General features: G+C 43.8%; 1 pseudogene; it reads left to right on the top strand.

Annotated features, from left to right (window-relative positions):
* The first annotated feature begins 4,420 nt into the window (after window positions 1-4,420).
* LOC123484005 lies at window positions 4,421-14,134 on the top strand (annotated as a pseudogene).
* Window positions 14,135-14,522: the final 388 nt, after the last annotated feature.

Genomic DNA, 14,522 nt, shown 5'->3' with positions numbered 1-14,522 from the left:
CAGTAGAGTAGAGCACTAATTATACAGTAGAGTAGAGCACTAGTGATACAGTAGAGCACTAGTGACACAGTAGAGTAGAGAACTAATTATACAGTAGAGAAGAGCACTAGTGATGCAGTAGGGTAGAGCAATAGTGATACAGTAGAGTAGAGCACTAATTATACGGTAGAGTAGAGCACTAGTGATACAGTATAGCACTAGTGACACAGTAGAGTAGAGCACTAGTGATACAGTATAGTAGACCACTAATGATACAGTAGAGTAGAGCACTAATGATACAGTAGAGTAGAGCACTAGTGATACAGTAGAGTAGAGCACTAATGATACAGTAGAGTAGAGCACTAGTGATACAGTAGAGTAGAGCACTAGTGATACAGTAGAGTAGAGCACTAATGATACAGTAGAGTAGAGCACTAATGATACAGTAGAGTAGAGCACTAGTGATACAGTAGAGTAGAGCACTAATGATACAGTAGAGTAGAGCACTAGTGATACAGTAGAGTAGACCACTAATGATACAGTAGAGTAGAGCACTAGTGATACAGTAGAGTAGAGCACTAGTGATACAGTAGAGTAGACCACTAATGATACAGTAGAGTAGAGCACTAGTGATACAGTAGAGTAAAGCACTAGGGATACAGTAGAGTAGAGCACTAATGATACAGTAGAGTAGAGCACTAGTGATACAGTAGAGCACTAGTGACACAGTAGAGTAGAGAACTAATTATACAGTAGAGAAGAGCACTAGTGATGCAGTAGAGTAGAGCACTAGTGATACAGTAGAGTAGACCACTAATGATACAGTAGAGTAGAGCACTAGTGATACAGTAGAGTAAAGCACTAGTGATACAGTAGAGTAGAGCACTAATGATACAGTAGAGTAGAGCACTAGTGATACAGTATAGTAGAGCACTAATGATACAGTAGAGTAGAGCACTAGTTATACAGTAGAGTAGAGCACTAGTGATACAGTAGAGTAGAGCACTAATGATACAGTAGAGTAGAGCACTAGTGATACAGTAGAGTAGAGCACTAATGATACAGTAGAGTAGAGCACTAGTGATACAATACAGTAGACCACTAATGATACAGTAGAGTAGAGCACTAATCATACAGTAGAGTAGAGCACTAGTGATACAGTAGAGTAGAGCACTAATGATACAGTAGAGTAGAGCACTAGTGATACAGTAGAGTAGAGCACTAATGATACAGTAGAGGGGGACTCCCGCGCCACACCTGCCGACCCCTCGGGGGAGAGAGAGAGATAGGGGGACAGAGAGAGAGAGAGAGAGAGAGAGAGAGAGACAGAGAGACAGAGAGAGACAGAGAGAGAACTATGATAACGGTGGGTGAGAGAGGTGAGCTTCATGGTCTAGATCCCTCGTGCTTTGGAACAATGGGAAGGGTAATGAACTGGAATTAGTTCAAAGGGGAATTAGAGAGGAATCTGCTGCTTCTAGCTGGATAGACATACTGCTTGAAATAAGGCAGGAGGGAGGGGGGAGAGATGAAGAGTCTTTGAAGCATACAGTCATGATACTGCATGGTAAATACTATCAAAGAGCCCCGAGAACTGTTACCAAACTGTGGGTGTGTCCCAAATGGTACCACATTCCCTATGTAGTGAACTACTTTTGACAAGGACCTGATCAAAGTAGTACACTACATAAGGAATAGGTGCCATTTAAGACTAAGCCTGTAACGGTGTCTGCAGGCTTCAGAGGGAGGAGGCTAGGAGACCTGGAGGGTGATCTGGGACCACAGCCAATGAGGACAAAGGGAGCTGTATTGGATCACAGGACTGTGTGAATTTGGGGGTCTTGTGAATGTGCACCCTGGGCTGGGCTGATGTTGGTGCATGCCTGTACCAAGGGTACCAACGTAGGGTGAGAAGGGGTCAGTAGGCCAGTGGGTTTGGGTACAAATACTCCAAAGATTAGACTGCATAGGGTGGTGGAAAGACCCTTTGAAAACCTGTGTCGTGTTCATTAGACGCTAAACGGAAGAAACCTGACTGAAACAAGGAGGGACTACCTGGACTTGTCCAATAAGAAACACTCATTTTGTTTTCCGTTGCTAAACATTTTGCTAGGGTGTGCACTACTGAATAACAACCCTTGTATGGAATAATGTATGACAAGCACTCACCACTAACACCAGGTCTCTGATCCAGTCCTACTGCAATCCACACAGCAGAGATGGAACAGAGAGACAATGTATTATGGAAGGAGTGAGCATGGAGAAAGCTAACTCCAAGGGAACTGCAATAGTATAAAAGTAATCCTTCTACTTCTAAAGTGGTTGTCCCACTGGCTATCATAAGTTGAATGCACCAATTTGTAAGTCGCTCTGGATAAGAGTGTCTGCTAAATGATGTAAAGGTAAATGTAATGCTCCTATCCTTCGCTCTTGAGTTTCGACCGGGTGAATGGAAAAAGTATGGTGATTGGTCAATAACGACAGTGTAAAGTGTGGTGATTGGTCAATAACGACAGTGTAAAGTGTGGTGATTGGTGAATAACGACGGTGGTGGTGTGGTGATTAGTCAATTAACAACAGTGCAAAGTGGATTGTTGTAATGCAGCCTAAAGGCATAGACCTTGGTTTAAATAAAAAGCCACACATACAGACATGACAATATATAACCAGTAAATACAAATACCAGGGGAATAGAACCAATGTGAAGGCTAGGATGTGTAACTAACTATCTATCCCTGTTACACCATAGAGTTACACCGAGTGGACAAAACATTAAGGACACCTGCTCTTTCCATGAAACAGACTGACCAGGTGAATCCAGGTGAAAGCTATGATCCCTTATTGATGTCACTTGTTAAATCCACTTCAATCAGTGTAGATGAAGGGGAGGAGACAGGTTAAAGAAGGATTTTTAAGCTTTGAGACAATTGAGACATGGATTGTGGTGGGACAACTCAATATCACGAAGGTGTTCCTAATGTTAGGTATACTCAGTGGTGGAAAAAGTACCCAATTGTCATACTTGAGTAAAAGTAAAGATACCTTAATAGAAAATGACTCAAGTAAAGGTGAAAGTCACCCGGTAAGATACTACTTGAGCTAAAGTCTAAAAGTATTTGGTTTTAAATATACTTAAGTATCAAAAGTAAATGTAACTGCAAAAAATATAGTTAAGTATCAAAAGTACAAGTATAAATCATTTCCAATTCCTTATATTAAGCAAACCAAATGACACAATGTTATTGTTTTCTAATCTACAGATAGCCAGGGGCACACTCCAACACTCAGACATCATTTACAAACGAAGCATTTGTGTTTAGTGAGTCCGCCAGATCAGAGGCAGTAGGGTTGATCAGGGATGTTCTCTTGATAAGTGTGTGAATTGGACCATTTTCTTGTCCTGCTAAGTAGTCAAAATGTAACGAGTACTTTTGAGTGTCAGGGAAATGTATGGAGTAAAAAGTACATACTTTTATTTAGGAATGTAGTGAAGTAAAAGTAAAAGTAGTAAAAAAATATAAATAGTATAGTAAAGTACAGATACCTCAAAAAAACAACTTAAGTAGTACTTTAAAGTATTTTTACATAAGTACTTTACACCCCTGGGTATACTCAGTGTATATCTCTGTAACACCATAGTTATATCTCTTTAATACTATAGAGTCTGTGCAGACAATGGAGCATCCCTCTGTACCACCATAACATTTTACATAACAGGTAGTATGAGGTCATTATAATTACCCTGCAACTCAGATCATGTTTGGCATTTAATCGACTGTAACCATTTTAACATTTTCTTATCTGACTGCAGTTCAACCCTGGGCAGAATAGTGTGTGTGTGTTTGCGTGTAAAGTGTGTGTGATCGACTGTGTCCAGACTCCATACAGCCAGCTCTGTCCTGAGCAGTTAATCAATGTCAGAAGAAAAAACTAAAAAACATGTGAAACTGGACACTGCATATCCTGCTGTTCTCCCAGACAAGACTGTTTTTCTAAACTGAAAATGGCAAATATGTAGCAAGATATTGTAATAACAATGTAGCAAGATGCTGTAATAACTATGTAACAACTTTGTAGCAAAACATTTTATCTGGTTGTTGTGTGAATGTACTCGAGTTTATATGTTTCAAGATGTCAGTATCTGTTTCTACTGTAACTTTTTCGTTCCACCCCGTGTCTGGCCGTCTGACGTGAATGAAAAGCAGTCATTCATAAAAACAAGACAAGGTCGCTCACCATTGGTCACTGGGGTCCAAAGAGCTCTCTGAACGTCGATTGGTCAGTCACTTGAATGGCATAGTGTAACAACCAATGGGCGTGTATTATGGAGTCCTCTATTTTCGCTTAAGGGAAAACCAGACGATTCCATTCAGAAATCCACAATCAAGCTTTGTGTGAGAAGAGCATAGACGTCAATTCTGAAAGGACGTTTGCAACAGCGTGAGTGAAACATAACTTATTTTCAACATTGCAAAGGAATTACATCTTCGCAAAGGTGAGTTTCACATCAAATTATCAACCGCAACAAAAAGATGCGTATAAGGTTTTTGCGTTAGTTTATTTCAAGCGCCTGTAATGATGCATTAACTTTGACCGACTTGCATCCATAGAATGCGAGTTCTCTGGCAAGCATTTTCTAGCTATCTGGTGGGGGGGGGGCAGCAATGTGAACGCCATTTTATATGTATCTTAATTTGGCAACCATTTTCTTATTCGTAGGAAAATGTTTTTACATGACTTACTTTGAGGTGGGATTGTTTATGTTGCAGTATTTTGGCGTGCTACTGCGCATGCAGAATCTTCATAGACGATTCTAACATTTTATGAATGGAAGGTTCGACTCCTTCCCCCACCCCCATCTTTTCGCTCAGGGATCAAATTTCACTTCATTGAGAAAAACAAGCTGGGGCCATGAGGGGAATAAGAAACGGTAGAGGGAGGAGGGTCTGCGGGGGGGTGGGGAGTTTAGCTACTTCTTGAACTGGGTTAGATTTTCTTTGCTGAGATTAACCCTCTCCTACCCTGCTGCCCTGAAAACTTAACTTTATCCAATACTTGTCAAATAATGTTGAAACGTCACCTATAATGTTTTTGATTCAGATTATTGCATGTATACTTTTTATACGTTCTGTTATTGACTCGAAATTAAATATTCCTAAATAATAGTTTATCCAATCTTTACATATATCAAGGACTACTAAACTCAAGCCCCTGATTTGAATCCTATTTTACTAGCACTCAGTTGAACACTTATTCAAAACCGCTCCCGCCTAGTCCTTCTACTTAATGTAAAGACTGTAATGTCAACAGTCTCATCCCCAGATAGCTTACTGTGCCTTGCTGCCATGCCTATGTAAGGACTTTGTCCCCAGCCTATTGAGTACATGCTCACTGACATGGTGTACAGTCCGCCAACACTCCGATGCAGGGAGGGTTACGCAAACAAACAACACAAAACAAACACCCAAGACAGAGGAAAGGAACAACTGTTTTATCCTGAAGGCAGGCTGAGGTTGTATCCCAAATGGCTTCCTTTGCCCTTTAGTGCACTACTTTTGACCAGGGCCCAAAGGGCATAGTGCACTATACAGGGAATAGGTTAGGTTGCCATTTGGGGAAACATCCTATGTCTGTGTTGACGTTAAATGACAGGTGATTTGGGTATAGGCTACTGACCAGGGGACGCACTTGCGTGCCACTTTTCTCGGCTCTCCACAGAAAGAACAGACCGACGGACGAGGATCTCCTGCTGCTACAGTCAGCCCCTCCAACACCAACTTCAGTCCAGAGGGTGTGAAGACATTCAGGCAACATGGACGGATTTTACGACCAGCAAGTCCCTTTCATGTCCCCCCCTAGTGTGAGTATTTAGACTATTCTCTGGACGTTTTCTCTGATATTTTTTTCCACGTAGGATTTTGATCAAAGCACTAATCTGAAACTTTTCATAGAGTGGATTAAGATAGCACCTGATTTACTTTTTAGGATACATAGATGCTTAGGGATTTTTGATACCAATCATGTTTAGGCTAATCATTGTTCATTTCCACATCAATGCAATCGCTAATGTTGTAGGTATTTTTAAACATTGTCCTAGCAGAATTCTCACATGGAAGAACCAGCGAACGCGCCATTCAACGACCGGAAGAGAAAGTTTGTGGACACCGAGCTTGCCCAGGACACAGAAGATCTCTTTCAAGACCTCTTGCAACTTCAAGAGGCATGGATTGCAGAAGGTGAGTTCTGCTCTTGTCTTTCAGTAGGTTTTCAATCTTGCATCATGCTCATTGTTTTTAGTAACATCAGTGGTTTACCCGAGGCTATTAAATCAGGAAAAACAGGAAAATATAGGTTGTTATTTAAAACTTTATATGACTTCCTCTTTTTAACAAGTGCATCATAAATATTTACCGTTTTTTTTTCTGTACTGCATCAAGTGCATCATAAATATTTAAGTTTTTTTTACTGTACTGTATCAAGTGCATTATGTTTGTTCTATTTACGCCTATTAAAGTGACTCAGCCATGTGGCATGCCATCCATAAGTTAGTCATTTAACTCTCTCTGTTCCCTCTTTCAGCTCAGGTGCCTGATGATGAACAGTTTGTCCCAGATTTCCAGTCGGATAACCGTAAGTACCAACCGATTTTAAATATTTACATGTGTATTTGTGTTACAAAGGGGAATCGACAAGCGTCTGCTCTTGCATAGTTGCGCATTTCCTAATGATCCCTTAATTCCCAGACATGGTCTTTGACACAACATACAAGCATCACAAGCACAACAAAGAGATTTACTGTTTTTCCAATACCAGTCTTATCCAGTTGGCATATTAATTCAGTGCGTCACTAGTCAGTGAGTGAATTTTTATGGGTACGTGGTTAGGGCTCATGGGTTGCCTACGTAGGCTGAGGGGAAATTTAACAACAGATTTGTGTCATCGAAAGCAGAAATCCAATTGACGTCGTTGAGCCCTGATTAAACCAACCTCCGCTCATCCTGCCGTTGGTCTTGCTTCTGACCTGTAGCCAATCAGTGGTCTTGCTTCTGACCTGTAGCCAATCAGTGGTCTTGCTTCTGACCTGTAGCCAATCAGTGGTCTTGCTTCTGACCTGTAGCCAATCAGTGGTCTTACTTCTGTCCTTGTAGCCAATCAGTGGTCTTGCTTCTGACCTTGTAACCAATCAGTGGTCTTACTTCTGTCCTTGTAGCCAATCAGTGGTCTTGCTTCTGTCCTTGTAGCCAATCATTGCCCTCGATCACACCTTGATTATTGGATTGTAGGGTTTGTGTTCAAACAAAGGAGCAGGAAAAAAGGGCTACCTTAGAATAAGACACCACTCACCTAGTGAAAATCAAGAATGTTGTGCTTTTATACCAGAGATCCCTCAGCTATCCTCTTTTATAGTCAACCCGAATGAGGACATTCCTATTCTCTGTTCTCTGCCCTGATTCACCACATTAACATCAGAGGAATAAAGAGAAACGGTTTGAAACAGGAGATTTTCTGTTGTAAAGCGTTTCGCTACGGTGGGCCTTACTTAACATGACCCAGGTGCGCCACAGCAGCCTGGGATGGCCTTCCATGGAGTCCCAACCGACCAACCACAGCTCTTGGCTGCTAGGATGGGCTGCGTTCCAATCCAGGCCCACAGAACCCTCATGCTGTTTGCTTTGTACTCATCTCCTCTCTCTTTCGCTGCCTAGAATAATATATGCGTGAGGTTTGAATGGAAGCCTTTGATTTGGCTCCAGACGAGCTACAGGCTGGTTTAGTTGCAACATGTGAATGATCCTATAGAGGAAGAAGAGGGTTTTAGAGGCCCGGTCTTGCCTTGTTTCACTGCAACGTTGTATTTCATTCGTCGGGGACGCAGCTAGTGACATTTTTAATGCGGTGTGTATCCTCAGAGTGTACACACTGAGTGAATTGTGCTATGGCACAGCCGGACGATTGTTGTGTTTGCTAAAGAGTCTGAGTGTGTCGAAGTCGTGTGTGTGTGCGGCGACGGGATTGGCATGACGCTCCCTAGTTTGGCATGCTACCATTTGGTCTCACAGACCCTTCATTCAGCAGTCCTTCTCCAGTGTGTGTGTGTGTGGACTCTGCAGCTGGGCAAAGGGCAGTGTCCATAGCGATCACATGGCATTCTGCCATCAACTCCTTACTCCTTAATTTAGCAATGAACTTGGCTGAGTAGTGAGAACACACTCTTATTAACTACCAGCAATGACCTGTGGTAGAGTTGTTAGTGATTTAAAGAAATGTTGCAAGAGTTTAATTATTGTTCTACTGAGAATTAAATCATATTATAATAATATACCATTTAGCAGATGCTTTTATCCAAAGCGACTTACAGTCACGTGTGCATACATTTTTACGTCTGGGTGGTCCCGGGATCGAACCCACTACCCTGGCGTTACTGCGCCATGCTCTACCAGCTGAGCTGCAGGCTGTGGTTGAGTTGCACTGTGGTTCTGTAACGCAGACAATCCAGTTGTCTGTTTGAGGTTTTCAAACTGAAATATAAAGTGTTTCAGTCATAGATGCTCGATGCGCAACACCTTAGCAGATAATGGAGGTCACTATGGGCACTGAGAGGCATAACTCCATAAAGTGTTGACTTTCTGCTGGCCTGTGGCTGCGCTGGGTGATTTGCTAGACTGCGGAAGCTGAATGATGGCCGTTCTGTGGCACAACAGGAAATGGGGAGTTGATGTAGGCATAGACCCAGCCTCTGATGCCAACACAGCACCCAGTTAAAGTCCTACTGTATGCACACACACACACACACACACACACAATGGCTGCCTAAGTTACTAACTGTTGGTGGAAGTTGGAGCATATTGGCATGTTCTGGTCTGTGCAACACTTTTCTGCGCAATTTAATACAAATGCATCTTTGTTTACTGGTCTGATTGTTGCCTTGGAAACAATGAAAAAACAACTAGTGAAAGTACACCGTTTGTCATTCACTGCTGGGTTTATAGTTTTCCCTCCCAAACAGAAGGACAGTTTTAGAACCTCAACAATTCACTATTGACTAAACAACAAACAGAAGAGAAAAAAATAAAACAATTGGAGGTTGTAATTAAAGACACCCAGCACACAAAACAAGAATACTGAATACATCCATTCACTGTAGTGAATCTTTAAATGGTGTGTGTGTGTGTGTGTGTGTATGTATGTATGTATGTATGTATATATATATATATATATATATATATATTTATATTATTGTGCAGTTTTGTGATGTACTCTTCCTTTCTTCAAAGTAATGTTCCATGGTCCTCCAGCCAGTAAAGTGAAGCGAGAGTCAGCCCCTCCAGAGATCTGTCCCCCTGCAGTCAGGAACAACAGAGACCCACGCCCTACACAGACAAGGACCTTTACAGCAACAGGTACGCTACATTACACACTGACACGACAAGGTTTTACACCCCGCCCCAAATTGTACTCTCTGTAGAAAGAGGTATTTTCAGTTACAACCAATAAAAGATCATAAAAGACTGTAAAGGGATATTACATTTCTCTACTATGAAAAATGTATGCACTCACTAACTGTAAGTCACTCTGGATAAGAGCGTCTGCTAAATGACTCAAATGTACTTCTACTAAGACATTGCTTAATTAGGTATACCTAAATCAAGTTGATAAGGCCTGAGGGGTGTGGTTGGCCAATATACCACGGCTAAGGGCTGTTCTTATGCACGACGAAGCGGTGTCTGGACACACCTAGCCGGTATATTGGCCATATATCACAAACTCCCGAGTGCCTTATTGCTATTATGAACTAATTACTAATGTAATTAGAGCAGTACAAATAAATGTTTTGTCATAGCCGTGGTATACCACGGCTGTCAACCAATCAGCATTCAGGGCTCCAACCACACAGTTTATAATGTCAGATAACACACCGTCAATATGTCATGGTAAGTCCACAGAGAGAATACAGCAATCCTCTACAGGCCCAAGTTAACCCCTTCCCTCCCTCCCTCCCACTCCTCACAGGAAGCCACTCGGCATCAATACTTTAACCCCGCCCGCCTCGCCCTCAGCCCCGCCCTGCAGAGGCAGATCCACGCCCCCTGTCCATGCGACACACCCCGGCCACAGTCGTCCGACTCACCGGGCACGCACTGTCCCGATCCCCTCCCACCACCGGACACTCCCGCCACACCCGAGCCAAAGCCAGCCTTTCGCCCGTGCCCCGTCTACCTGTCAATCACTCCGATGCCTCCTATAGCTCAGAACACAGGTGAGTTGGCACCATGTGTTGGCTCAGGTTGGCCCGGCATGTGTTGGCACCATGCACTGTCTGACCCCATAGCTTGTATATCTTGGTTTAAAACCATGATTGGAACGACTGTAGGCTGGGACTCAGCATGCATTTTCAGTGCCACAGTTGATGTCATGTTGGATAGATTTGAACATGAAATCCCATTGTTGTATGATTTTTTCCTTATTTTGTCTCTCTGTCTGTCTCTGTTTGTCTCTGTCTCTCTCTGTTTGTCTGTCTCTCTCTGTCTCTGATTCCCCCTCTCCAGGTTCCAGCGGCAGCTCTCTGAGCCATGTCAGCCTTTCCCTCCGTCTGACGGTGCCTCCTGTACCCCCTACCCCCCTCAGCCCCATCACCCCCACCGCGCCCCCCTGTCCCGGTACGGCCGCCCCCTCTACCAGCGGCACCTGTCAGAGCCCTTGGTCCTCCTCCCTGCTCAGGGCTTCAAGCAGGAGCTGGTCGACCTCCCTTACACCGAGCACGGGGTCCCCACCATGGGCCATCCCCGCACCCCGTTCCAGGGCCTCTCTATCAAGCAGGAGCCCCGGGATTTCTGCTTTGAACAAGGTGAGCCCTGGGGAATCGTTGATGGCAACGGACTTTGAGGCTCAGTTTCCCACTCATAGATTCGGCCTAGTCCTGGAGTAAAAAAACATGTTCAATGGAGAATCTCAATAGGAAGTGCTTCTCCTTCCATGCCTAGGCTTAATCTGAGTCCGGACAGGAAGGCCCTAAGGGTTTGGAAGCAGCCCAAGCTGTCCAAGTTAGCCGCTCCTTTGAGAGTCAACTGTGTGTGGCTACAAATACAGCGATGGGGATAAAACAGTAAGCATGTTTCAGGCTGATGTGGACACTGAGTATTAGTAGTAGTCGTTGGGTGTGTAGCAGTGTAGCATTCTAAGACACTTATCTTGAAAGCTAAGATGACCTCATTTCACTCTCCATGTCTAGCCCACTTTCTGTCAGTGATGTAACAGTCAAACCCTCTTGATAAAGTCCCAGCTAAAAAAAAACGGGACTGTAAAGAGACTGTTGGCTGTGTGAGAATGTATGTCCCGTCTTCTACTGGGTATTATGTCATTAGGCTAATGGCTACTTTAAAAAGATAGCATTGAGAAACTAAGTTAGTAGTAAGAATCTATTCAAAGGAACACCCATTAGTTTTTATATCTTTCTTTTTGTCTATCTTTCTGGTTTGAAGGGTACATGTCAAGGAAAAAGATGTGTAATATTTTCCCTCGTGTCTTACAGAAATGCAGAACTGCCAGTCTTCTTTCGGGAAGTCCGGTAACTTCTACCAAAACAATGATGGGTTTGGTCTACTGCCGTGAGCCTCATCTGTACAACGACGACACGTGCGTGGTTCCAGAGAGACTAGAAGGTAAGACATTCCTCTATTAATAGTATGAAATACAATGACTTGCCTGGCACAAAATAACCCCTGGAATTGTCCCAAAAGTGCAAACCCCATCCATCCATGCAGAATCAAACACTGAAAGTATTTAAAAGAAACTATTTGAACCTCTGACTGGTTTGACACAAGGCTTTAGGTGTGAATGGCAGCAGGTTGTGAATCCTGGTATCTGACATCTTCTAGTTATGTCATGGCAGTGTGGATGACAGGAGTAGATCCAAGGGGCCTTGAACAGAGTTAGCAAGCCTGTGTGACATGAACAGAACCTCTTATCTTATCCTCATGCTCAGACTGCCCATCACTGGAATCTTTCACCTGACGGTGTCCACACCACTCCTTCGTTTACACACTCACTCACTCTTTCCCCCCTCTCCTGCTGTCCATCCAGGCAAGATCAAGCAGGAGGCCGGAGTGTTCCTGACGGACCGCCCTACCAGCGCCGAGGTTCCCTGCAGCTCCTGGCAGTTCCTGGTCACTCTGCTGGACGACCCGGCCAACGGTCCACTTCATCTCCTGGACCGGCCGCGGCATGGAGTTCAAACTCGTCGAGCCCGAAGAGGTCAGTTGGCAGTTGGTCAGCAAGCAGAGCCGTGGTTCTAGTGACTGAGTTGAGACTTTAGGGCTCCTTTTTGAGTTTTTCATCATTTTGTCTATGAGTTCAAAGTAACTGGAGTGTTACAATAGTTCATGAAAATAGTTGTTACGCTGTGCTTCCAGGAATAATCACACCGTATTACTAAGGCACTAGAAGTGACACACGGAAACTAACCACAAAAGAAGTTGGTGTATGTATCTACAGGTTGATCAGAATAGTTTCCTTTCTCCTCCCCTGTGGCAGGTGGCTCGGCGCTGGGGCCTCCAGAAGAACCGGCCTGCCATGAACTACGACAAGCTGAGCCGCTCTCTACGCTATTACTATGAGAAGGGCATCATGCAGAAGGTAAAGGTAAAATTTAATTTTAATTAAAGTCAATTACAGTTCTCTGTTTTGGGTCAAATTCAGTGGAGGCTTTATGAATTGAGGGAAAACATCAGTACAATTGAGGGCTACATTGCACCAATAAACAGTACATTGGTTGCACATAAGGACAGGGCAGATGCATTGCGAGTTTCAGAAGGTTGGGAATAAAGTCCCAAAGTTATTTTCAAACTACTAGCGGTCGTACGCTGAACGACTGTCTAACTCCCTCTGCTCTCTTTGTGTGGGATCAGGTGGCTGGAGAGAGGTACGTGTACAAGTTTACGTGTGACCCCGAGGCGCTCTTCTCCATGGCCTTCCCTGACAGCCAGAGGCCCAGCCTGAAGCAGGACCCGGACATCCTGCCCCGTCTGGGGAGGAGGACACCACCGTGCCCCTGGCCCACTACGAGGATGGCTGTGGCCCCTACCTGGCTGACGGAGGGGAGCGGTGCGTCTCGTTACTGGGCTTCCCCGATAACTACTCATTCTGAGTGTTCTGACCAATGACTGAATAAAGACAGTTGTCATCTGGTACCCTGCCACACCCCTACCTTACCCAAACTCTTGTCCACTAACTACACACCACTACCCTACCCCTCGTCCCCTAACTACACACCCCTACCCCTAGTCCCCTAACTACACACCCCGACCCCAAACCCTAGTCCCCTAACTACACACCCCTACCCCTAGTCCCCTAACTACATACCCAGAGCCCAAGCTGCTGAGCGGATTTGGAGCTCTCTAACCCCCCTCCCCTACTCCTATCCCAAACTCAGCCCCTCTTGCCAGTCTTGAGATTACCCTCCCCAAGTCCCAAGGAAAAAACAGTGGGAACCTGAGACGGCCATCTTGCTTCTTCTTTACCCTCTGTTATCAAACTGACTTGTGGCGGTCCACATCCTCATCAACATAAACTGAACTGAGCCATGCAGTTTCCACAATCTGCTAGGTAGGAGTGTGACAAAGACAATGTGACGAGGCTATAAAACATTGCCCTTTGATATAGCAATCGTCTTATGGCTCGATCCCAAATAAACAAACAGTAGTACACTGACACGCGCACAGGGGCTTCACCTTGGAGAGAAACTACGACTCCAATTAACCTTAGTACCACTGGTGATTATGTAATGTAACCTTGTATGCAATGAATGGGCCAAACACACAGGCACCCGACTGTTCTTATTCATCCATAATACATTGTGCGACTCTTAAGAAGCTGGGACAAGAGTACCCCTGAGCAAGTTGCGTTGGCTGGCATGCCCACTCATAAAAACACCAACACACTGAAATCCAATCTGAAATGGGAGAGGTGGACTCAGGACTGTACTCGCTAGCTCAGCTTTCTATTCATATTTCTGACTCTGGGAATTGTTTTTCTCTCACCAAAAACGTAAAACCTTCACGATGCTCTTTGACCCCTGATGCTGACATGTCCTACCAGATGTATCTTTCCATGACGTTTTGTTTAGATCTTTTCTTTTACTAATTTTGTTGTAACATGTAAAAGGACACGCATACAAAACAGTATTTTTCCTGAAGCGTTGACTTCATATAAAAAGTGTGTATTGAAAATACATGTTTATGTACTATGATGATGACAAAACTGCAACTGTCATACAGTCCCTTCTCCAAAAACTATAACTCTGCCAATATGAAGCTAAACGGGGCGACTCTTCTCTTCGCATTATGTTTCTCACAGAAAGCTGTACCATCCTATCGCTGTACCATTCAAAAGTGTTCTGCTTTTTTGTAAAGTTTATCCGGGGGAGTATATGAAACAAACATCTAAAAATGTAAATGTATATATGAATATATTTTTGCAAAGTAATTTGTTTTGATGTTGTAGAAGCTGGAAAGTTTTGCCTGGTAACTGGTTTGCATCCTTTAATT

The sequence above is a fragment of the Coregonus clupeaformis genome, unplaced genomic scaffold (assembly GCF_020615455.1).
Source record: "Coregonus clupeaformis isolate EN_2021a unplaced genomic scaffold, ASM2061545v1 scaf0183, whole genome shotgun sequence".
Taxonomy (NCBI): Eukaryota; Metazoa; Chordata; class Actinopteri; order Salmoniformes; family Salmonidae; genus Coregonus; species Coregonus clupeaformis.
The sequence above is the reverse complement of the archived record's forward strand: the minus strand, read 5'-3'. Positions and strand labels throughout refer to the sequence as shown.